The 25,387-nt window shown below is 40.8% G+C and overlaps 1 protein-coding gene across 2 annotated transcripts in view; it reads left to right on the top strand.

Moving 5' to 3' along the window:
- Positions 1 to 25,387, top strand: part of Rbms3 (RNA binding motif single stranded interacting protein 3) — a 1,479,068-nt gene that overhangs the window by 616,648 nt on the left and 837,033 nt on the right. The gene's annotated exons all lie outside the window — the stretch shown is intronic.

Below are 25,387 nucleotides of genomic sequence, written 5' to 3' on the forward strand. Positions count from 1 at the left end.
AGGGAATGCCCTGTGTAATGATTAATCAGGTGCCATAACCCAATGGGGCTTCCCATCTTCCCCAGCCATGTGAGTATCTCTGTGCTAAGGGAGAAAAATAGTGTTGTCATGGCCCCAAACTCACATCTGATGCAATTATAAAAAACTTATAATGAGACTTTTAGAGAACTTAAAAAAGTGTAAGTATGGACTTTTGTTTCTAAAACTCCTCTAGACCATCAGAGCTGGGAGACAGTAACTCTTCCTACGCCTCCCTTTCGCATCATGGAGGCCACGGTCAGTGAAAAGAGCTGCTCAGCCCTCGGCACTCAGGCCGCACCCCGCCCTGCGCAAGGCATATGAGAGCTCGTCATCCCCGCTCTCTTCCTAGTATCTCGTATAGCTCAGGCAGGCCTTAAAACCTGTGATTTCTCTGCCTCCTCCTCATGAGAGCTTTAGGATGACGACTGTGCAACCACCCTGTCTAGCCTGGGAAATAGTTTTAAAAATCACACATTATAATTCCTGCCATATCACAATATTTAGTGTCTTTTTTTTTTTTTTTTTTTTTTTTGTAGTGCTGGCTATTGAACCCAGGCCCAAGTAAGGCAAGTGCTCTGCCCCTGAGGTCTAACTACAGCTCCTGCGTCACAGTATTTTAAATGAGCTTGAATCATCTGGGATACTTGGCTATACGGCTGACTTGTAGATTCTTATATGCACATGGCTCCAAAGCGAAGGCATCAGCTATTCCTGTCTTAAGCTCTTGCCCTTCTTTTGCTCAATTTCTCGGAGTCCCAAGCTTGTTTCACAGACCAGTGTCTGCTTCCAGCCTTCACTCTTCCAGTGGTGTTTGATTTCTCAAAGCAGCCGAACCCCAGCCATGATCCCTCAGCTCTCACAAGCCTTGGATAAATTCCTGTCTTCCTTGAAGACACCATAAATAGAATGCATATTGTGCTCTGAGCAGCGTGCTGGGTAAGAAGGTGGATAGAAGAAAAGGGATAAGGAAATGAATGGACCATAATATGAAGGGCCCCTATTCTTCAAATTTCACTAAGAGCTACTGGGGAAGAGATTGTGGGGCCGGATGGATACTTACTGGTTCTAATGCCGTGCTTCTCCAGTGCGAACTGTGGGAAGCCAGGCAAGTTGAGGGAGCTGCAGGAAGGCGGCGGCTCCCTGTGGGAGTGCTCTAACTTGACTTGGGTGTTGTGACAGTTAAGTTTCTGTTGTCAACTTGATCAAATCCGGAATCAAGTAAGAAATATGCCTTGCTTGTGAGGGTGTTGCCAGGAAGGATTAACAAAGGGAAAGGACTCCCCACCCCCTCAGAATGGGTGTCCCTACTGGCGACAGGGGACACACTAAGAAACAATGGGAAACCTAGCGCCTTGTGCTCAGCTGTCCTCGCTCCTTGGCAGTAAGAACGCTCATTCTGTGGCAGCCCTGCTTTGAGGAGATCTGTACTGGCTTCACGCACATTCCAACAAGGAGTGAAGTCCAGTTGCTCTCTGGACACCCCCCCCCCCAGGCCCTCAGTGCCAGATTGGGGCTACTAAGGCCTCCAGCCTTGTGGACGGACTGAGCAGCTGCCAGGGGCTCAGGCTCTCCGGCCTGCGGGCAGCTGTTGTCAGACTGTCCTCCCGGGATCTTAGAAGCGAACATAATGCATAGCCTTTATAATACTGTTCGTTCTACCAACTCTTTTCCTCGAGAACCCCGACCAATGCGGGTGTCTATCCCAGCTCTGTGATCACTGCCTGTGCCGCCCAGAGAGAGGTACGGCATGAGTCAACTTCCTCCTGTCCGCAGCAGGATGTGATGGCTTACTTCACGAGGGGACAATGTGAGTTTAATGGCCGCCATGGAAAGCTGTTTAATGTAGATGTCCTCTTTACAAGTCACGTAGTAGAAGCTCCATGGAAATAAGGCACAAGTCAATGTTAATCTGACCTCATCACAGCACTATCTGTGTGACATCTTACCACTCTGGAATTCAGGATTCCAGGACGGTAAAACCCTCACATACATCCATGAAGAGTTACTTGTACCTGCCTGGAAATTTTCACCTTTCTTCTAACAACAGCGGCCAAGATTAGTCAGAGGTTAGGCATTTGTCTATCTTTGCCTTTTTAGTGTGGCCTAAGAGCTGAATATTGTTTATTTCATGCAATACAGTATTTCCCATGAGGACCAGAGTATGAGGACACACTGAAACGCCTGATGGTGAGCTGGCCTTAATACCAGTTCCTGGGAGGCACAGGTAGAAGCTACCCATGGCAAATTGGTCAGATGGCTCTGGGTTCAACTCCAAGACCATACCTCAGTCAACAGAGAGGTGATCAAGGAAGATCTGTTGCCAGCCTCTGACAGACACACAGACGCACACACACATGCATGTACATAGGCACAAGTATAAAATGCACATTCCCATGCAAACAAGAAAAAAAAAAAAACAGTTCTATCTTTTTAACATTAAAATTGACTAATAATGATCATATTACATAGGAAAATTTAAAATTTCAATAAGACATTACCACTTAGAAATAGCTTATTTCCTGAGACTTCAGTTGATGACATGGGTTCTTGCTATAATTTGGATATGACAGCTGAAATGAGATTAAATTCTTTTCCTATCAATGACTGTGATACATGGAAAGAATTTAAAGATGAAAAGAGAAAGCCAGCCACACTATTGTTACAAAAGGCACAAGAGCTGGCTAGGTTTTGTGCAAGATCGATCCTATTCTAAATGCTGGGACAGACATCAAGGACCAATGTTATCTGTTAACCCGTAATCTCTGGGCAAGGCCTCCAGCCCACAATCACACGAAGCCAGGTATTTGAGAGAAACAAGGACAAAACGTAATTTCACTGTGCTGACTTCCTTTGGAAAATTTAAAAATGAAATTTTAAGTTTATAAACAAAAATCTTGCTGCTTAGGTCCCCTTACCACTTTAGGAAATGCTAAATATCATTGATTACTTTAAGGCAAGGATTTTCATGCTATCTCCTAAGAACAAATGGTGCAGCACCAAAGTCAGTGAACTCGAATGGCATCGGCTCATCGGTTCAGCTCACTGGGGCATCTCTGGAACCATTCATGTGGCCCTCTCCCACCCACTGTTTTCTTTCAATTACAAAACTAATAGGTTATTTTGCTGCAAACCTCCAAATCTTTCAAACATACTCCACAATTAAAGTGAAAATACCAACATTTTACTACCATGGGGTGGGGAGATAAAAATTCTGAATTGTGGTGAGGGACAAGTAACTTCAGGTAGAACAAACAGACTTGATAACTTAGAGAGTGACCAGGAAGCATGTGGGCAGATAGATGGTCCATTCACGTGCTGGGAAGACTGGAACTGAGCAGCTTGGAGTTGCATCCTGCCATTCAACAGGGTACACAATTTAAAAGATAAGAATTACTTACTTCTGGAATTTTCCCCATGGTTTTACTGGCAATTTTTATATCTGTTCACAATTAAGTTTTGCTAAATTTTATTTATCTATTTGTAAGCAGAAAGGATGGCATGGCAGGGTCACTAGCCACTGCAAACAAACTCCAGATGCATGCACCACTTTACATGGGTACTGGGAATCAAACCTGGGTCCTTAGGCTTTGCAGGTGAGTGACTTAACCACTAAGCCATCTCTCCAACCCCATAGTGTGTTTTTATCATTATTCCATCCTGACTTTCTCTTGGCTCCTCTTCCTACCCCCTTCCACAGAACTCATTCTTCCCAAATAGTCTATCCTACTTTGATGTCTTAGTTTGTGTGTGTGTGTGTGTGTGTGTGTGTGTGTGCGCGCGCGCGCGCGCGTGTCCCACTGTGTTTAGTTATGATGTGTTGTATGAACATGAGCTGGGGGTTATTTACTAGAACATGAAGGACCGACCCATGGCTACAGCCCTGCAGAAGATGTCTCCTGTGACCTTAGCAACCATTAACTGCCAATGACTCCACAGGGAGGGATGTGGGCCTTGTGGTATCCTCCATCACTACTTCATGTTATAAAACCACATTTGAGCACTTGGATAATTGAAACTACGTGAAATCAGTAATGAAATCATCAATAAAGAGAAATGTTTGCAATAGAGAATGGGTCATAAAAATGTATTTCTCTAACCAGGTGTGGTGGCACACGCCTTTAATCCCAGCACTCGGGAAGCTGAGGTGGGAGGATCGCTGTAAATTCAAGGTCACTCAGACTACATAGTGAATTCCAGGTCAGCCTGGGCTAGAGCAAGACTGTTCCTTGAAAAACAAACAAACAAACAAAATCCACTAAACTCAAAAAGCAGCCTTAGATCATCAACAGTCTTCATACACACACATGTCCTACTAGTTCATCCCTTTTCTGTCTCCCAGATGTAATCATAACATATGATTTCTGACTTTATTATACGCATGCCTTTTCCTTTTTTCATTGTTTTGCTATGATGTATATTGAAGCACACTTTTGCCTAGATTTGCACTTAATTACCAATGAAAAATATGCCATATATGTTTGTGTAGTTTTTATTTTGCTTCTCTTTGTCTTGAGAACCATCTTTATAATGTGATGACTTAAAATTTATTCACTTTTATTAGTTCATTGAACTTAGCACAAAAGAGTCATCAGTTTTAGTGTTTATAGGTATAGAGACCATTCCTTCTTTTTTTTTTACCATAATAACAATATTCTGGAGTCCCTGGTATATATATTCCCCACATCAAGGACAAAAATGGTTGCATTGTACGCTATAATAGACTGTGTCTAGCCAATACCAAATTGCAGCTATACTATGACATAAAGTTGAAGATGACAGCCTCATATTTCCTTATGTGTGATGTGAAAATTTAGATTTTCTTCATCTTCCTGCTGGGTATTTTCCCTTTTCTTAATAATTTATAGGGTTCATTTATATGCCAGATAATATGTTTTTACACATCTGTACATAGAAAATACTTTCTCCCACATTGCTTGTTAAATGTGTGTGTGCGCGTGTGATGGCTTGATGTGAAATATGCTCCATAGCCTCATGTGTTTGTGACGAAGCCTCATGACTGATCCCCAGCTGGTGAAGCCTTTGGGAGACAGAACCTTGCCGAAGGAGGAGTGTCGCTGGGGTCAGGCCTTAAGGTTTATTATTCCAGCTTCATGGGGTGTAAATACCAAGCTCACTCTCTCTACGTCCTCCTGCAGCTGATATAAAGATGTGACACTGGATGGCTGTTCTGTTATGCTTTCCCCGCAGTGATAAAGCTTCTCTTTGAAACTGTGAGCCAAAATACCACCTGGAACTCACTGAGTATCCCAAACTGGCCTTTAACTTACAGTCTTCCTGCCTTTTGTTCATAAATGCTGGGATTACAGGTGTGTGTCACCATGCCAGACTTGACAGAATCTTTTTTTTTTTTTTCGAGGTAGAGTCTCACTCTAGATTAGGCTGACCTGGAATTCACTATGTAGTCTCAGGGTGGCCTTGAACTCATGGCGATCCTCCTACCTCTGCCTCCCAAGTGCTGGATTAAAGGCGTGCGCCACCACGCCAGGCATTGACAGAATCTTTGGGTGGGTAATGGTCTTAATAGAAACGAGGTAAAATTAATCAGTCTTTTAAAAAGCAGGGCTGGAGAGATGCCTTAGCAGTTAAGGCTCTTGGCCGGCAAAGCCTAAGGACCAGGTTCAATTCTCCAGGTACCATATAGGCCAGAGGCACATGCATCTGGAGTTCATTTTCAGTGATTAAAGGCCCCAGAAAGCCCATTCTCTCCCCACCCCCCGGCTCTAATAAATAAATTTTTTAAAGATTTAAAAAAATTCAAAAGCAGGTAATGAATGGAAATTCACGTTGTGCTATAAAGTAGATCATTTTCTCTCTTCTTTGCCTTGTTCCATTTCTAGAACAATCTAAGCAAAGGGTCCAGACAGTCACATCCAGAATATCTCACCCTCTGTTATTCTCCTGTGACTTCTGTGTTGGAGTGTGGGGATGGCTAAATTGGATCAGACATTCAAGATGATGTCAAGTTTTTCATTCTGCACACATATCTCTCTTGTTTGATCTCATGATATATAGAGACATGGATAAAGACTCTGGGGAGTCACAAAATCACATTTACTCAGGGCCTGGCCCAGACTAGCCTATCAAGGTTTCTCTGTGAAACACACAGTTTCATCCCTGAAAAATCCCTTTGAGAGGAGCTGGGGATGTGGTTCCACTGATAGAGTCCTTGCCTAGCATGGAGTGGGTCTTGTGCTCCAACCCATCACTGCGTATACTGAGCCTGGCAGGGCACACGTGTATTTCCAGAGCTTGGGAGTTAAAGCAAGAGGATCAGAAGTTCAAGGTCATCCTGGGTGTATGGAGAGTTCCTGGTCAGCTTTGGCCACATGATTCCCTGTCTAAAAAAATAAAAATAAAAAATAGGGGGCTTGGGCTGGAGAGATGGCTTAGTGGTTAAGCGCTTGCCTGTGAAGCCTAAGGACCCTGGTTCGAGGCTCGGTTCCCCAGGTCCCACGTTAGCTAGATGCACAAGAGGGCGCACGCATCTGGAGTTCGTTTGCAGAGGCTGGAAGCCCTGGCGTGCCCATTCTCTCTCTCTTCCTCTATCTGTCTTTCTCTCTGTGTCTGTCGCTCTCAAATAAATAAATGAAAAAATTAAAAAAAAAATAGGGGGCTGGAGAGATGGCTTAGCAGTTAAGCGCTTGCCTGTGAAGCCTAAGAACTCTGGTTCGAGGCTCTATTCCCAGGATCCACGTTAGCCGGATGCACAAAGTGGCGCACGCATCTGGAGTTCATTTGCAGTGGCTGGAGGCCATGGTGTGCCTGTTTCTCTCTCTCTCTGCCTCTTTCTCTCTCTGTCTATCACTCTCAAATGAATAAATAAACAAAAAGTTTAAACAACAACAAGAAAAGAACCTGGGTTCAATTCCCCAGTACCCACATAAAGCATGATGCACAGGTTGGCATATGCATCTGGAGTTCATTTTCAGTGGCTAGAGACCCTGATGTGCCTATTTTCTCTATCTGCCTCTCTATCACAAATAAATAAATAAATATTTTTAAAAATTAAAAATGGTGGTGGCTGGAGAGATGGCTGAGCAGTTAAGCGCTTGCCTGTGAAGCCTAAAGACCCTGGTTTGAGGCTCAATTCTCCAGGACCCATGTTAGACAGATGTACAAGGGGGCGCACACATCTGGAGTTCGTTTGCAGTGGCTGGAGGCCCTGGCATGCCCATTCTCTCTCTCTATCTGCCTCTTTCTCTATCTGTTGCTCTCAAATAAATAAATAAAAAACAAAACAATTTTTTTTTTTTAATTAAAAATGGAAGGAAGTAGTTTCCATTTCTGGTCAAGGGAAATAAAACTTAATAGGTATAGAAGTCCATTTTACTAAGTTTTTAACTTTTTATTTTACTCAACAGCATACATATTCTAGCTAGGACTCTAGTCTATGTCTTCAGTCTTGGGTTGGCAAAAATGATAACAATATGGATTTTTGACAAAATGTTTCTATCTTTCCTTGTTAAAGACCATTTAGGTGCTCTGCAATTATACTTTCTTTTTTATAATGATAGTATATTTTTATGTTTAGAAATACATGTGTGTATGTATATATCCCTATTAGTTTATATATATGTATATGTATATATATATGTATGTATATATATATATGTATGTATATGCATATATGTGTATATGCATACATATATATATATTTGAAGTGGAATTGACCAAGCTGATATCTTTGTTTACAACTTTTTAATTTAATTAATTAATTTGTTTGGTTTTTTTTTTGAGGCAGGGTCTCACTCTAGCTCAGGATGACTTGGAATTCAGTATGTATTCTCATGGTGGCCCCGAAATTGCACAACTTCTTAATTTTTATTTAATTGTATTTATTTGGGAAAGACAGAGGCAGAGAGAGAGAGAGAATGGGCATGCCATGCTCTCTAGCTGCTGCAAGTAAACCCTAGACGCATATGGCACATTGTACATCTGGCTCATGTGAGTACTTAGAAATCAAACCTGGGTCCTTAGGCTTTGCAGGGAAATGCCTTAAATGCTAAGCCATCTCTCCAGCCCTATTTAAAAGTTTTTATGACAACTGCTGGTTTGGCTTTTCTTTGCGGTTGACATGATATGCTTCTTCACAGTCTCACTCATCTTAGATGCTGTCAGTTAATTCCACTTTGTGTGAAAACACTGTTTTACTGTTTTCATTTGCATTTCTCTCATTGCTGGATTGGCTGACCCTTTCTTCAAATATTCATCCAACATTAGTAGTTTTAAGCTTTCTCTCAGCCCCGGGAAGAAAATCGAGCAATAGGAGGAAGCAGAATAACTGAAGTTTGTTACCATTTTTCTACAGTTCTATTTGCATCATAAAAGCAGTAGAATTAAGTTCATGTCACTGAAAATTGGCAGTTTTTTTGCTATTTGTACTGCACCTTAAAAATATTCATAAACATAACCATGCCAAAAACACATGATTTTGTTTGTGTTTGCTACCTCAAAAATTTTTTTGACTTGTGTGTTTAAAATCAAATCTTAAAACAAACCTATTTTCATCCATATTTTGTTGTCTGGATCATTAACTTAATAAATTAACAAAATTTTAAATCAACTGATGTTAGATTAAATAGCAAATAACAAAACATGTATCAACTAAATACTGTAAATATTCTTAAATGTGTGCCATATATTTAAGATTCTAGGGCTGGAGAGATGGCTTAGTGGTTAAGCGCTTGCCTGTGAAGCCTAAGGACCCCGGTTCGAGGCTCAATTCCCCAGGACCCACGTTAGCCAGATGCACAAGGGGGCTCTCACATCTCGAATTCGTCTGCAGTGGCTGGAGGCCCTGGCGTGCCCATTCTCTCTCTCTCTCCTCTCTGCCTCTTTCTCTGTCTGTCACTCTCAAATAAATAAAAATAAACCAAAAAAAATTAAGATTCTAATCTCTATTCTGTATAACAAGATTTTGGTGAAAATATTTTTAATGTTAATTAACAAAGGTATAAAAATATAAAACCCTGGAAAGTTACAGAATAAGAGGAAATATTCTGAAGAATCCAAGGATATCTAAATTGTCTTTGTGTGTATGTGTGTGTATGCGCCAAGTGGAATGCATGGTGTGCAAATGCTCACACCTCATGCACATGCACATAGAGGCCCAAGGAGTATGGCGTGCCCTGCTTTTGTCAGTCGTCCTTGTAGGTTTTTTGTTAATAAGGAGTTTTTTCTTCAACTCTGAGCTGCTGGCTGTTAGTGAGCCCCAAATCTTCTCTCTCTATGCCTCCTTCCCCGTGAGCCCCAAATCTTCTCTCTCTATGCCTCCTTCCCCGTGGCCTAAATTTACAAAGGTGTCTGGCCAAACACAACATTTTATGTGTCTTTTTTTAAACATTTTATTTTACTTATTTCAGAGAAAAAGGCAGATAGAGAGAGAAAAAAATGGATATGTCAGGGTCTCTAGCCACTGCTAATAAACTCCAGACACATGCACCTCCTTGTACATCTGGCTTTATGTGGGTACTGGGGAATCGAACCTGGGTTGTGAGGCTTTGCAGGCAAGTACCTTAACTACGAGTCATCTCCAGATCTTTTATCGGTTTTAAACTGATGATTAAGCAGTATGCACTTGGTCTCCTAGGTCATGTTGAGACACAGTGAACTGAAAGGTTAATAAAGTAATGTTGGGAAAGCTTTATTAATAAATTAATAAAGAAAGAAAGAACTACTTCATTTCTGTTTCATGTGTGCTTGTGTGTATGAGTGTGGCCGTGCCTGTGTGCATGCGGAGGTCAGAGTACAACCTCTGGTCAATCCTCACTTTCCACCTCTTCTTGAGGCATGATCTGCCGATGTACACTGCTGAATTTGTGAGCTTCTGGGAATTTTTCTGCCTCTGTCTCCCTTCCCTCTATAGGAGCACTGGGATTACAGAAGGCTGTCACAACCTCCCAGTTTTATGTAAGGTCTGAGGATCTGAATTCAAACACCCTGAGTTGCATGGTAAGCATGCTGGGCCATCTCCCTAGCCCTAAACAACTTTAATGACAATGATTTTTTTTTTTTTTAAGTTTTCACATATGCATGTTAAGCAGATTTCTCCTCAGACCCTGATAAGCCCCTCCCTCTCTTCAGCCCTCCCCTATCCTCTTCATCACTTGTTCCCTCAGACAGTTTTATTTCTACTTTCATGTCATACACACATGCAGGATTTTATGCATCTATATAAAATCTAGGAACAACAAACAAGAGAAAATATATGGTATTTATTTTTCTAAGATTGGCTTAGTTCCTTGAATATGATTTTTAGGAACTGGGATCAATAAGAATACTATTTCAATTTGAAGGCTTCAGGAAAGAGCCTATTGAGTGGATGCATACTGGGACTTGACATTGGCCTTGCCTTCACACTGGGGTAGCCCGGCTCAGATTTACCTTGCAATGCCTTGGAGTGGTGTTCAACACCGCCATCATTGGCCATTAACATTTATAGCACAATTCATTTAGGCTTTTATGACTCCTTCATATTCCCTTTATGATCCCAAACAGGAAATGTCAGTGTAGAGAATAAATACTACTGTGTATATATATATATGTATATACACACACACACACACACACACACACACACACACACACACAGAGAGACGCAAATCTCTTGGATTTTGTTTTTCACATTAATATTCACAATGCTTCTAAACATGGTTTTCCTAAACCTCAATCATTGTATATACCTCCAGGGTCTCCATGTATTGTCCCAGAGGACTTTCTTCTTGCATATGCTATGAGAGAATGTGCTCTAGGAATAGGGACTTGATATAGCAACAACAATTTCAACAATTTTACTTGCCGAGCCAATGTTGGTCGCGTAGTACTTATCAACTTACTGTGTGTTGAGGGGGTGGGGCTCCAAGTCCTGCAATGCATTTCTTTGGCTATTCACATGCCTCCTTGCCATAAGCTCTCCATCTCAGTGCTAACAAAATAGAAGCTTCTTTTCCATTTACGTGAAGTGAACTCAGGCATTAAAAGGTTGTCCCCAGGGCTGGAGAGATGGCTCAGTAGTTAAAGTGTTTGCATACAAAGCCTAAGAACTGGGTTTGATTCCCCAATAACCATGTAAAGCCAAGGGCAAAAAGGTGGCACATGCATCTGGAGTTTGTTTGCAGTGGCTAGAGGCCCTGGCACACATATTCTCTCTCATTCTCTCTCTCTCTCTCTCATTCTTTACCTGCCTCTCTCTCTCTCTCTCTCTCTCTCTCTCTCTCTCTCTCTCTCTCTCTCTCTCTCTCTTTCACAGTCTCTCTCCAATAAATAAACAAATTAAATTTAAAAAATAACTTCAAAACTGTTTGCTCCCACAGTGAAGAGGGTCCTAGCTTCAACAAACCTCCTAACTTTGCAGTCCAATGGGATCTTGGAGTCACCACCAGGATCCCTTTGTCCCACTTGCAAAGTGAAGAGAGCGTATAGGACAGTCAGGAAAAGGCTTCTGTCTGTGGATGTGGTCTTAACAGTGTACATAACTACCATGACACTGTACTTTTTCATAGTCAACCATGAGGTCATGCTGACTGTACAGGAAGTTGGGAAATGTGGTGTACCCATGTCTTTTACATGAAACAACACAGTTTTGCAAACTTGGTACAGATCTCTGCCCTTATCTTCCTATATTAGACAAGGCAGATGAGTTGGCTAAGTTCTATTGTCAAGTTGATTGGATTTGAAACATGTCTCCTGGAAAGTCTGTGAGGGCGTTTCCAGAAAGGATTGATGGAAAGAGGATGCAGGCTAGTTCCTCCGGTGGTAGGCTAGGTATAAAGAAGCTCTTGGGGAACACAGGACCTTATTCCTATGTTACTGGTGCATTCATCTACCATGTCGCTGCCATCCTTTGGGGACACCTGAATCCAGCCTCTTCAGCCTTACAGTGCAGGCTGAAGCCCAGCAGCTCTAAGGATAGTCCTGGCCCTCGGTGTCAGGCTGGAGTCTAGCCTTGTGGATTGTGCAGCTGCCATATGCTCTGACTCCAATCTGTAGAAAGCTATTGGACTATCTGTCCATCCCAAATTCTGTAAGCTAATCTAAAACCTTCCCTTTTGTTGTAGTCAGGTTCACATTGCTGGTAGAAATTACCCAACCAAAAGTATCTTTTGGTTAAAAAAAAAAAACAAAAAACAAAAAACAAGGTTTATTTTTGCTTACAAGATCAAGGGGGAAGGCACTGTTCTCATGGTGGCCTGCTCAGTGGGAACGTCCTGTACATGAATCATGCTGTGTATTCAAACAGAACATCCCTTAAGTATTCATATGTGTATAGATGGTTTGGATTTTTTCTTTTTTGCCTAAATAAATGTTATATGTTTTATGTCTAAAAAAAAAAAAAAAAAAGATCAAGGGGGAAGATCTGTGATAGCAGGGAAAACAATGGCATGAGCAGAGGGTGGACATCACCCCCGTGGCCAACATCAGGGGGACAGCAGGAAGAGGAGAGAGTGCCAAACACTGGCATGGGGTAAATGTCTATAAAACCCATAAGCCTGCTCCCAACAATACAGCGCCTCCAGGAGGCTTTACTTTCCAATTGCCATCAGCTAGGGAACCTAGCATCCAGAACACCTAAATTTATGAGGGACACCTGAGTCAAACCACCACACCTTTATAACACATATTCCTGCTAATGGTACCACTCCTCAAGAGAATCCTAATACAAAAAGTGAGGCTCCTGATTGTATGAAATATTTCTTTCTGATTTCCCCAGACATATAAATGAACATATAACAAATGTGTCAAAGAGAATGATGACATGGGGAGTTCTTGAAAGAAACCATGCGGAGGGGTGGGCTCTGAGGGAGCAGAAGGGAGGAAGCTCTCCAGGGTAATATGAGAGAATCTCCACTGAGATTAAATTCATCTGAGGCCTGAGGGAAGGGAAAGAGTCACCCACACAATGACCTGAAAGGATGGTTTTCAGACTGAGGACAGACAGCGGGGTGTGTTCAGAGGATAGGAAGAAGGCTCAAGTGTCCAAGGCTGATTGATTGGGCTTGGAAGACGGATGGGCAAGCTCAGCAAACGGCAAAGCAGCGTGGTGTGTGTAACTCGAGGACTTTACCCATTCCTTCTACAGGGTTTTGTGCTAAGAATTTTGAGCTCATTTAATCTCTTCCACAAATCTGGGAGGTAGAGGTTATTCTTTCTTTTGGAAAAGGAAATGGAGATTCAGAAGAATTTAAATAACTTCCATAAGGTCACACAATTGATGAAGACTTAGCTGCCTCAGCTTCCTGAGTGCCTCAGTAACAGGCATATGCCACCACCCCTGGCTACCAATGTATATTCAACAAAGCCATTTAAAACATTTTAATTTAAAAAATTCCCTATGGTAAATATGCTGTAATCAAATTAACAGTTTTTGCATTGATTTATTTTTGTCAATTATGACTTGTTTTGTTATGTAATGCAAGTTGTGAAGTTTTGGGGCATGTGCGTGGTATATGTTTGTATGTGTGCATAAGCATGTCTGTTATGTGTGGGGGTGCATTGCATGGGAGAAGTTGGCATGCACAAGTGAGTATGTGCATGTGGAGGCCAAAATTTGACATCCAGTATCTTCCTCAATTGATCCCACCTTAGTTTTTGAGACACTGCCTCTCATTGGACCCAGAGTTTACTGGTTTGGCTAGATTAGGTAGCCAACAAGCCCTTGGGATCCTGATCTTTTTCTTTCCAGTGTTGAGATTACAGGTGTGTGTCATCATGCTCAACTTTTACATGGGAGGGTCCCCATGCTTACAAGGCAAAAATTTTACCAAGTGAGACATCTCTCCATTGCCAAAGAGTTGTGAAATTTAATCTAAGTTAATATATATGGAAATGCCTCTCTCAATAGTCTTTTCTCCCTAAATGTTTAGCACCCTTACTCCTGGTTTAATTGAGGAATATCCAACAAATTCCAGTAACCTATTCTGTTTTTATTTATCTTTCTTGTTATCTAGCCTGCTCTCCCTAGTGTTTATATTTCTAAGTGCCCAATCATCACTGTGCCTAATTTCCTAATTTTAAACTATTTAGTTTGAAGTTTAGCCTGAAGAGCAGATGAACTGGTAAAACCAGGCAGTATATATACCTCTTTTAAAATACTGACCTCTGGCACTCCTCAATAAATTAGGAATGAAAGATGGCATAAATTCCATGTCTAGTCTTATCATTTGATTTCCTTTGCAATGCTTATCTTTTCTCATTATTGCATTATTTACTCATGATGTCTTTTGTCTGACCAGCAGAGCAACTAGATATTCACCTTTGAACCTTAGGATACAAAAGTAATTTGACAGACACTTAGTAACAAAATAATCCATTGATTCCTTTTCCATAAATGATGTGGACTTTCTAGAGAATGCAGCTCATTGCAAATTATTGCAGTGTACAAACCATAAAATAAAAATAAATATCAAACCTGCATTGAAAGCTTATGTAGTAAACCTTGAAATTATTAGATATATCTACCTCAGAACAAGTAAGTCACCTTTTTACTTTCTTTCTTCTACAAGTATGTTAAAAATTCAGGAGGTATATTTGTTTTAACAAAAATATTAAACAGATATAAATATTTCACTATGGCTTGAGAACATAAGCTAGTTATTTCCTTTTAAAACAAAGTCAAAGATTTTAGGTAAAGTGATTTCCATGGACTTACCATGTCTCCTCTTCATCATCCTCTGTTTTTTTTTATTATTAAATAGAACTAATCTGGACATATGATATGTTGGCACTATCCTTTCTCTTCTCCCTGACCCCATTCTGCTGAGGTCCCTCCTCAGTGGGATTGCTGGTGTTCCCTCTGAGGTTGTGGGTGATGAGACGTGAGAAAGCATCATCCTTAATTCCATCTTTTTAATTGAGAACATTAATATATAAATGTACAATAATTTGATCATGCTCCCAACCCATTATCCTTTTTTGTCCCCTCTACCCATCCACAATCCTGTGAAGAGCCTCCACTTTCTAAATTGTCTGTCCTCTGTTTTGTTGTCTCATTCCTTTGGTTCTCCTCCATTCTCCATATCAAGATATTGATAAGCTCAGAAGAGCAATGGTCTTGTGGGGGTATCTGTAACCACCTTGGGGTCATGAACACACCAGTGGGTGTATATCAGGAGGATGATGCCCCAAAGTATACCTATGCACTCTATGGCTCTTACATTCTTTCCATCCCTTTTTTTTTTTTTTTTAACAATGTTTCCTGAGAGTTGAAAAGTGTGGTAGAAATTTTCTTTAGTGCTCAGCTCTTGATTCCCCCTTACTTTTGATGTTGATGAGTCACCTCAGTGTCTACCAATGCATCCTAGAGTCAGTTATGTGGCAGCAGTCAGGGCAGTTCTCATGTACAACCTTTCATTTCATCTATAACGACCCTGTGACTGGGTGGGTGTGGTAGAGTTGATTCGTCCAAGTCTTTCTCTTCTTGCCATTTTTATCAATCTGGAGTTTCTCAGGTGTTTGTCACAATTGGGGCAAGGGGCCTATTCTGTGCCTCCTGATGCCTCTGGCTGACTGTCCACCTTCCATGTTATGTCTCTCCTAATGTATCATATAAAGTTGATACCATCCAATTAATAATGAATATAGGGTCCAAAACTTAAAATTGTATCCTACCTCTGCTATGTTATTTGATTGATGACTCTTGGAAAGTTATCTACAAATCTTGTGTGTGTGTGTGTGTGTGTGTGTGTGTGTGTGCACGTACCCACACACACATATGCATATGTGGGTGTGCACATGTATGTGCTAATGTTCATGCCTACACACATGCATTGCATGTCTTCCTCTGTTGCTCTCTTATTTCCTTGAGGCATAATCTCTCTCTGACCCTGGGGTTCATCATTTTCAGCTAGGCTGGCCGGCCTGGAAGTCACATGAGTCACCGTCCACCCCTCCAATCCAGTTCAGTCGTCACAGGCATGTACAGCTATGCACATCCTTTTACCTGTGGGGACCAGGAATCCAAAGCTAGATCCACATGCTTACATAGGAAACACTTTTACCCACTGAAACATCTGCCCAGCCCTCATTTTCAAATCTTGGCTTGATTTTCCTCCCTGAAAATTATAACATAGATGGATGCATTTAGTAAATAATGTTGTATTGTTGAGAACACACTAACATCATTAGAATCAAACATTTCTGATGGATTCTAGCATTTCATTAATTTTCTCTTAATGATAAGCTCCATCTTGCTTATATGGCTCTGTCTATCCTTAGCTCTTCTATCATGCCTAAACTACCCTGGATTCTAAGCACTCTGTTATTTTATTCTGTTTAGAAGTTTCCTTGTCATTCTTCTAGGATCAAAAAAAAAGCATTTTTTTATAAGTAAGCTGTGGACAAACTCATGGGCTTTAATCTCATCCATAAGTTCCTGCGTCATGAGTGATTTTCATCCCTTCATCCTTTACTCTCACTCGCGCTTCTCCTGGTCTATTTGTCTCAGTGTACCCTCATTCCAGGAAAACACTGTCCTGTGATTTTCTTTGACCCAATGTGTTTCCCACCTCTGAGTCAAATGGTGCTCATCTCCAAGAATGAATTGTGTGGCACTCTCTCAATGTGAAACTATCAGAATTACCACTTGTCTTAACCAGTCCTTCCCAGCTCCATCTTCTTCCCTATTAAAGCAATGCTACAGGATTGAGGAAATTCATTAGACTATTACATGATGTTGCATAAACTCAGTTTTGGGGGGAGAGGGAAATAGATATAAATTATAAAATATTTTTGATGTGCTTTTAGACACAGGGTATCTCTGAATTTAAAATTGGCTTATTTTCATCCATTCATTTGCTCCTTTGTCAGAAAAAAAAAAAATATTTACGGAGCATCTGTCTAGTGCCACATGTTATCCCAGATGGTTGAGATACAGACACAAATAAGACGCCATCATTCATTCTTACTTCTTAGCTGGCCTGAGCCATCTACAGACTGTTCGCGTCTCACGACAAAGGGCAAATCAAAGTCAGTGGGAAGGTCCATGGAAGCTTCATACCTTCATTTCCTGCTTTCTGGCCTGGGGTGGCTGCAGCAGACAGGACTGCAGCAGTCTTGGAGAGTGAAGAGTTAGCCACGAGTGGGCAAGGGTCAGTGAAGGGTATTGCTGCAGACCCAACAGCAGTGAAGAGCTTCCTGTTTCACTCTTTCACTTGCCAATTGACAGCATTGCTTGGAGTATTATGTTGAGGAATATAAGATCACATTTAGGTTCACCAGAAAAACTGTGAGTGGTTACTGATATCTGGACTGAAAGGAAGGGAGAAGTGAAAGTATGTGTACAACACATCTAATATCCTTATTCTGTAAGTTAAGTTTAGCCTACTTATCAACCTTGTTAGAATATAAAATTAGATAAATGAAATTACTAAAGAAAAATACATGCTTGAAAAATCAAACTGTATTTGATGAGTATTTCTCCTCATTAAGCCCCAGAATTCAAACACAGTGGTCTGTTATTTTCATAACTAACCCAGTCTTTATGGCTAATAAGCCAGTGTGTGTGTGTGTGTGTGTGTGTGTGTGTGTGTGTGTGTTGGGGGGTTTGCAAAATGTAAGTTTGGTTTAAAATTTCTTGAACAAATTACATTTTGTGATGGATTGAACATAAAAGCATCCCCATAGGTCTGGGTGTTTGAATACTTAGTTGCTAGCTGGCATGGCTATTTGGAAAGGTTATGGGACCTTTTGTGGTTAGAGAATCACTGGAGGAGTAGGTCACCGAGGGTGTGAGCCTCTCTCTCTCTCCTCCCTCTCTGTCTGCTGATGTGATGAGATGAGGCCAGCTTCCAACTTCTCCCATCCTTTCCTCACCATGACAGATGCAGCCATCCTGAATTGTAAGCAAGAGTAAATTCTTTTCCTCCCTAAGTTGTTAATGCTTAGGTATTTTGTCCCATCCTATAGAAACTAACCCACAACCCAGTACAATATGAGTAGCCCTCAGGTGTGTCTTCCTCCCTAAAGTTGATGCTCTTGCAGAGCAGAAAATCCCCAGGTAAGACCCTTGTCTCAGCAGTGAGCACAGGCCCACTATGTGGGAGGGTTTGATTGTGTCACTTGTCTGCATGTTGAGGGCAAAAAAGAAAATTTCTCTAAGGTAGATTGTGTGAGTTGTTGGGCTGTCAAGATACATTTACATTAGCAGACCCTAAACAAGATTTGGGATCGTGTCCACAATTCGACTGAACCCAGCCATGCATGAGGAAGGAAAGTTTAGAAGTGTTTTTTTTTTTTTTTTTTTTCAGAAACAAGACTTTATGAATCTTGCACATAACTAAATAAAAGTTGGCTTTTCATTTATGCAAAGGAAATGAATGTTAAAGTATTCATAAAGACTACTGGGGAAATATGAAGTTATTCTGATGGATGAAAGTTTTCAGTGCACAGAATGAATATATTTTGTAGGCTTATCTCAGCATGTCACAGATTTTTCAGAGCACGATACAGGCCGTGGGTATAGACTTTATTTATGCAGATTTTTATGGAATAACCTATTATCATTCTTGTAATACATTTAACCCATGTTTAATAAAAACTACAAAAATAATAATTTTCTTTTGTGCTTCTGTCTTTCAATTTTTCTGTCTTTTAACCTCTTTCTACAGGACAGGATATTCCTATTGTTGGGTGTAACTGTGAGAAATTTCATCTTTCATTAAATTGTTTAGAGAAGCGTTTCAATTCTAGGAAGTGCTTCCTTCTAACACAAGCTCACAATCTTTTACAACAGAGACTCCTTTCTGCCTTCACCAAAGGCAACAAGACTGGCATTTAAACTGACACTATAGATTGAAATATTGATTATAAAAATTCCTATGCATGTCAAAACTTCAATTTATGTGGTCTTGAATTATAAAGTCAGAGCCTTTGTCTTCAACCTCTAACGTTGTTTTTTATTTTATTTTTATGGTGGTGTGTGTGTGCACATGCATGAGTGCACATACGCAGGTGTATGTGTGCCATAAAATAAAAGGTCAAAGGGCTACTACTCTTGGTTTAGTTCTCATCCTCTCACCTCATTTGAGTCAGGGTTTCTTTCTCTTGATCTCACTCGGCTATTGTTGTTGACTACCCCAAGCTTCTAGAACACTCTCCTATCCCCATGTCCTAATTCTCCATCAGCATGTGGAGGTCACAGAAGACCTCCCTGGTTCATAGCTTTTTACATGGTGCTGAGGGATCCATTGCAGGTACTCAGGCTTGAAATGCACGTTCTTTATCAACCTAGGTCATCTCTCCCCAGACCATAACAAATTATTTTGAATATTCTTTCACTTAATGCTAGGAAGTTTTTTTTTTCCATTTTTGCTTTTTCCTTATCTAATATTTCACAAGGACACATTTTGTGACTTTCCAAAAAGCTACTCATATACTTCCTGCCTTTATACTCCCAGTGTGAACATCTTTAGATGGATTAAACATGGGTCAGTTTCATTATGAAGTGTGATATAGAAATGTTTTTGTCATCTGAGTGGATCTCAGACATCCCTAGCTAACTGTTAGAAAACTCATGCATGTATAAATATGAATATGCTATCAGTTTGATTTAAAATGAATATAAAACTGTGGCAAGTTTCAGGTTCTCTTGTTATGCAACTTGTATATTTTTCCTCAGTTAACATGTTAGGCATTTGAGAATCTAGAAACATAATCAGTTACTATGCAAAAAAGGTTCTATGAAATGTGGCGAGAGGTGCTACGTAGATGGCAAGTATTGGCCATACAAGAATTAGAACCTAAATTCTGATCCTCAGCACCCACATCAATGTTGGTCATGACTGCATGCTCCTATAATCCCAGCACTGGGAACGTGGGGAAAGGAAGATCCCTAGGGCTTGCTGGCTAGCTAGTTAGAAGAACCAGAGTTCTAGATTCAATGAGAGACCCTGTCACAAAAAGAAAGGTGGCCTGCAACTAAGGAAGACACTCAAAATTGGCCTCTGGCATCCACACGCACACACATATATAAGCACCAACACACACAGACAGACACACACATGCACACGCACACACACATGATATGGCTACAGAGAAAGTACTAAGTTGAAAGGCTGTGGCTGATGTCTTGCCTAACTTTCCAATTCATAAGAGAAATCTTGAACATTGTAGAATCCAATAAGGAAGTTCTTGAGCTGGGTTCTATAGTAGTAATTTAAGTATCATTGAATTCAGTAAATGTCTGTATGATGAAATTTGCAAGCATTTTATTTATTTTTTATTATTTTTGTTTTTTAATTTTTTTTATTGACAACTTCCATAATTGTAAACCATATCCCATGGTAATTCCCTCTGTCCCTTTACTTTCTCCTTTGAAACTCCACTGTCTATCATATCCCCTCCCCCTCTCAATCAGTCTCTCTTTTATTTTGATGTCATGATCTTTTCCTTCTCTTATGATGGTCTTGTGTAGGTAGTGTCAGGTATTGTGAGGTCATGGATATCCAGGCCATTTTGTATCTGGAGGAGCACGTTGTAAGGAGTCCTACTCCTCCTTTGGCTCTTACATTCTTTCTGCCACCTTTTCTGCAATGGATCCTGAGCCATGGAAGGTATGATTGAGATATTTTAGTGCTAAGCACATCTTTGTCACTTCTTCTCAGCACCATGGTGCCTCCTGAGTCATCCCAAGGTCACTACCATCTGAAAAGAGAGGAGAGGTTCTCTAGCCAAAAGTGAGAATAGCATTAATATATGAGTATGAACATTAAAAGAAGTGCTTACTGGGCAGTTTGGTGAACATAGTATATACATTTAGCCAGACAGCAGCAGACATTACACCCCTAGGGCTCATAGCTACCCCGTTGTTGGTTTTCAGTATCGGGCATATATTCCCTCCCATAGAATGGGCCTCCAGTCAAATTAGGGGGTGGTTTGTTTCCACCATGACAGATGTGCCACTATTGCACCCATTAGATCATTTGGCTTTGCTGGCCAAATTTAAGGCTTGCAGTGTCCACTGTTGAGTATTTTCACTGGTGATTTCTCTCTCCCATTGAACTTCATGCAGCATGTTTTTTTTTCCAGCTTTCTATCAGCTGCTCTGCATGGAGGAAGTTTTCAGCTCAGCTCCAGCAGGGTTTCTCAATGACCTTGCAGCCCAAGTATGTGGAATCTTCAGTAGCAGGGTCTTACCATCTATCCCCGATAGGAAACCAAGGGCCTCGGCACTGGCCTGCAATGTGTTTGTTTTGTTTTGTTAACATAAAAATGGTCCAGGGGACTATATGCCTATGTAATTCACGTGATGAAATATATAATAATTTTTCCTCAACAGAGTAAAATAACCTGCCCCCATGTATACACTGATATTTCTCTCTATGGATTTGTCTTATGATTTAGTGCAGATGATTTTTCCCTTGTTTGAGACTGAAAAACAGTTTTCCTCTTGGCTCCCTGGAGTTCTCTTTTTGATGTCTACAAGTGGGTGCTAGGTTTTCTTGAAAACCACACTTATGTGAAGCTACTGCTGTGCCTTTAAAATGCTATTGTTGTTTTGTATATATTTTAAAAATAAATGCATTTTGGTAATGTCTGTGGTTAGCACACATTAGAATTTATGCTCTCATAATAAGAACAATTCCCAAAGGGTCATCAGAAAATGAGACAATTTTAGGATAAAAATCACATGAAAATCTATTATATTAAAGCCAATGGCTGGCATTTATTGCACATATTTATTTCACATATTTTGCCAGTTTCAGTATAAGATTCAAGGGGTTATTATTGTATCTGTTTATCACATTTTGATGGAGGTAATAAAATTAATCAGCATAAGTAGTAGGCTGTAATCTGAAGATCCTTAGCAATATAGGGAAGAAAATTTAAATAATTTCTCTATTTCAGCTGAGCTATTGATATTTTCTAAGCGTGTTTCTAGATCAGAATCATTGTGTCGGCCTAGCTACTTGGTATTTTCTAAACCATTTGAAGTCATTTGTTCATAATTGCAAAAATAATACCGTGAAATACACAGTGTGTGTTTACTAATGTGAGGTAATGAAGAAACAGGATGAGTGCTTACCTTATATGACCTATGGCTAGGGGAAGGGAATTAAGTAAATGTTTTTTTTCTTAATGTGAAAAAAAGTCAGCCTTTAGAAACACTCCATTTGAACAGATCTCCTTGTTCTTAAATGGCTATGACTAAGCTGAGCCATTCCCTGGTCACATTGTATCCGAGATGAGCCTTGGGGTTCACAGTGATGGTATCAGCTAGGGTTTATCAAGTGCTGTATTTTTAAGGGGTGGGTAGAGGGAAAGAATGGGTGCTTGCCAGGGTCTCCCTCCACTGCGGACCAAACCCAGATGCATCCACTACCTTACGCATCTGACTTATGTGGGCACTGGGGAATCAAACCTGAGTCCTTAGGCTTGGTAGACAAATGCCTTAACCACAAAGTTCCCTCTCCAGCCACCCCGCAGTGCTCTATTTTATTGAATGATAATTATATTTGGCATTTGACAAAACTCTTTAAACATTATTTCTTTTCATTGAGCATGCTTCTGTATAATCATTTTGGAAGTGAGAAGTCAGCGGTTGAATGACATTGACTCAGTATCATGAAATCATTGTCTTAAGTCCCAATATATAGCTTTTCAAACCCTCAATCCACTTTGTTTTGAGAAGGATTTAGCTGAGCAGGAAAACCAAAGCAAACCCCTTCATTAATCAGGGTGTTATAAAAGACTTGTTCTATTTTTTTTTTTAAATTACTGTTGAACAAATACAATTAAGCTTCCAAAGTAACTCATCAGATTAAAATCATGCATTATAATTTAATCCTTTTGGTTTGGGTATTACCATAAGAACAGAGCTACTTTAAAAAAAATGTGGTGTTTCACAAATCAAATAATTCGTAGTTCTAATTTAGTAATGATATACCTACCAAAGGAAGCTAAGCAAACAAAGTGTCAGCTTTTGGTGTGTGGATCATGGCCAGACTCATTTCTGGCTGGTACCCTAGTGCTTCGGAGTTCCCTCTTGTGGACTGGGCTGACAGCTCTTCCTCCATTCATGTACATTGTGTCCTTGCAATCCTGTCCTCCGAGACCCTCATGTCCCACCATTTCCTTTCTTTTTCATACTCTTTGACATCTGCTCACAGTCTGCTATGCTCTGAAAAATCTTCTAAGGTTCCCAATGCAACTGGTAAATTAGAACAGGGCCTGCGGAGTCAATAAGAATTTTAAACCCAAGTTTAGAAGTGCTGTGATTTAGTGCCTGTGGTGAGTAAGGTGTTATAATTGAAAGCTGTGTGATTAAGTCTAAATCAATATATGCTAAATGACTGAATGTCTGTATTCTTCACACAGCCTTGTGAAGCTCCTGTGTCCTTTGGGTCTACCTAAATCTTCTAAGTAAATGTGTACACACCAAGCTCTCTGTCTCTCTCTCTCTCTTTCCCTCTCTCCTACCTTAAAAATTTGAATTTGCAGTGATTCTGCTCATTTTCGTAAGAAGCAAGGAAGCTTTCCAAAGACACACCATCCATCAATAGAAAGTAATGAGATTTTTCTGCACATGACACACTGGGACTCTCTTCTTCTACTGTTAGTTGCTCTTAAGCCACACACACTGTCCTTTCCAAATTGAGGTGAATCTTATTTGCATATACTGTCCCGGAGATGAACTCTCACAGGTTTGAAGATCAAAATCCCCTAATGGACTCCCTTCATAAAAGCATATTAAAACTCAGGAAATAGAACGCAAGTTTTCAAGATGAGGATAATGGAGAGAATCATGTTTATTGCTCTGAATAATTAATGAAATAATAGCCTCCCCTGGATCCATCTGGATTATGCAGGATAGGGTCACAGGCAAAAAGAAATCCAACTCCATTCATAGAACATATATACTGAAACTTTTGTTTCACACTTCCCGTTGTTACAGTCACTTTCTTGTTTCTGGGAGAGGCTGGGAAGATAGCTTAGCAGGTAAGACGCTTGCCTACAAAAGCGTAAGGACACAGGTATGAATCCCAAATAACCGCATAAACCAGATGCACAAGGTGGCAAATGCGTCCAGAGTTTGTTTGCAGTGGCTAAGTCCCTGACACATCCATGCTCTCACTTTCTTTCTCTCTCTCTCTTTCTCTCTTTCGAATAAATTTAAAAAAAGTTAAAAAAGAACCCAGTGAAAAGCAGCTAAAGTTTGTTTTTCTTATTTCACATTTTTAAATTTTTATTTTGGCTTGCAGTGTTGAGGGGAAGCTCCATGACGGCAAGGGAAAGTGTGGCCTGAGCAGAGGCAGGGAAGCACTTCTGTCACTGCAGGAAGAAAACAACAGTAAGGAGTCAGCCAGGTTCTGGCCACAAGTTGGTTACAACGCTACAATCCCACGCCCACCCAACACACCTCCCCCAGCAATGCTTCGCCTCCCAAATCGCTACCATCTGGGGACCAGTCAACTCTCCCTAAAGCAGATTCTGTCACACTCATTGCTAAGAATAAACGTTGTTTTGACACAAAGAAAGCTTTTGAGATGAAGATGAGCTGTGTGCAGAGATGGCTTGGGCCCCTCCTCAGTAAGTAAGGTGGGCAATGCTTGGGGTGAGCACAGTCAGGCTCATTCGAGGCATGCGCAGGGAGGGTCAGTGATCTCATTTCTGAGAAAACTTGAGTGGGAACATGATGATATCCTGATTTTACCAAATGCAACTTAGCAGAGGAAAGCTTTACTTTGGCTTGTGGTTTGAGGGTATAGTCCACTATGGTAAAGAAGGCACGGTGGCAGAAGTTTGAGGTGCTTGGTCACATCGTGTCCAGAATCAGGAAGCAGAGGGTGGGTGGGGGAACTGTGTTCATCTTGCTTTCTGTTTTTAGTTACTCTGGGACCCTAGCTTGGGGAATGTTTCCATCTACATTGTGGGAGGGGAGGGGTCTTCCTACCTCAATTACTTCTCTCTGAATACACCCTTGTATTGACTCATGCACAGGTATGTTTCCATGGCGATTCATGCTGTTCAGCTCATGGGTGCCACAAATTCCCTCTGCTTTGATGGCTTTTTAATGAGCAATTCTTCAATCCCTGGGATGTCTAGAGAAGAAAGCTGACATTTGGCCACCTGTGTATTGTGACCTTCCTCTGAAGAAGATGACGCTTAGCTATGACATGTCTAAGACACAAATGTCTTTGCATGTGTCTCCCCTGAGACTATCACATGACTTCTCAGTCTCTTGCCACCAGTTTTCCAATTGTGTGTGTGTGTTTTTTCCCCTCCAGTGTTGGACCATTCAAGAAACTATTTACCACTAAGTATGGGAAAGATAATATGAATGCACTACATTGGCCATTTCTAAAACAACCGAAAGCAAATGTTCTCTGGCACGATGAGCTCTGTGCTGGTG

The sequence above is a fragment of the Jaculus jaculus genome, chromosome 17, assembly GCF_020740685.1.
Source record: "Jaculus jaculus isolate mJacJac1 chromosome 17, mJacJac1.mat.Y.cur, whole genome shotgun sequence".
In the NCBI taxonomy this organism is placed as follows: Eukaryota; Metazoa; Chordata; class Mammalia; order Rodentia; family Dipodidae; genus Jaculus; species Jaculus jaculus.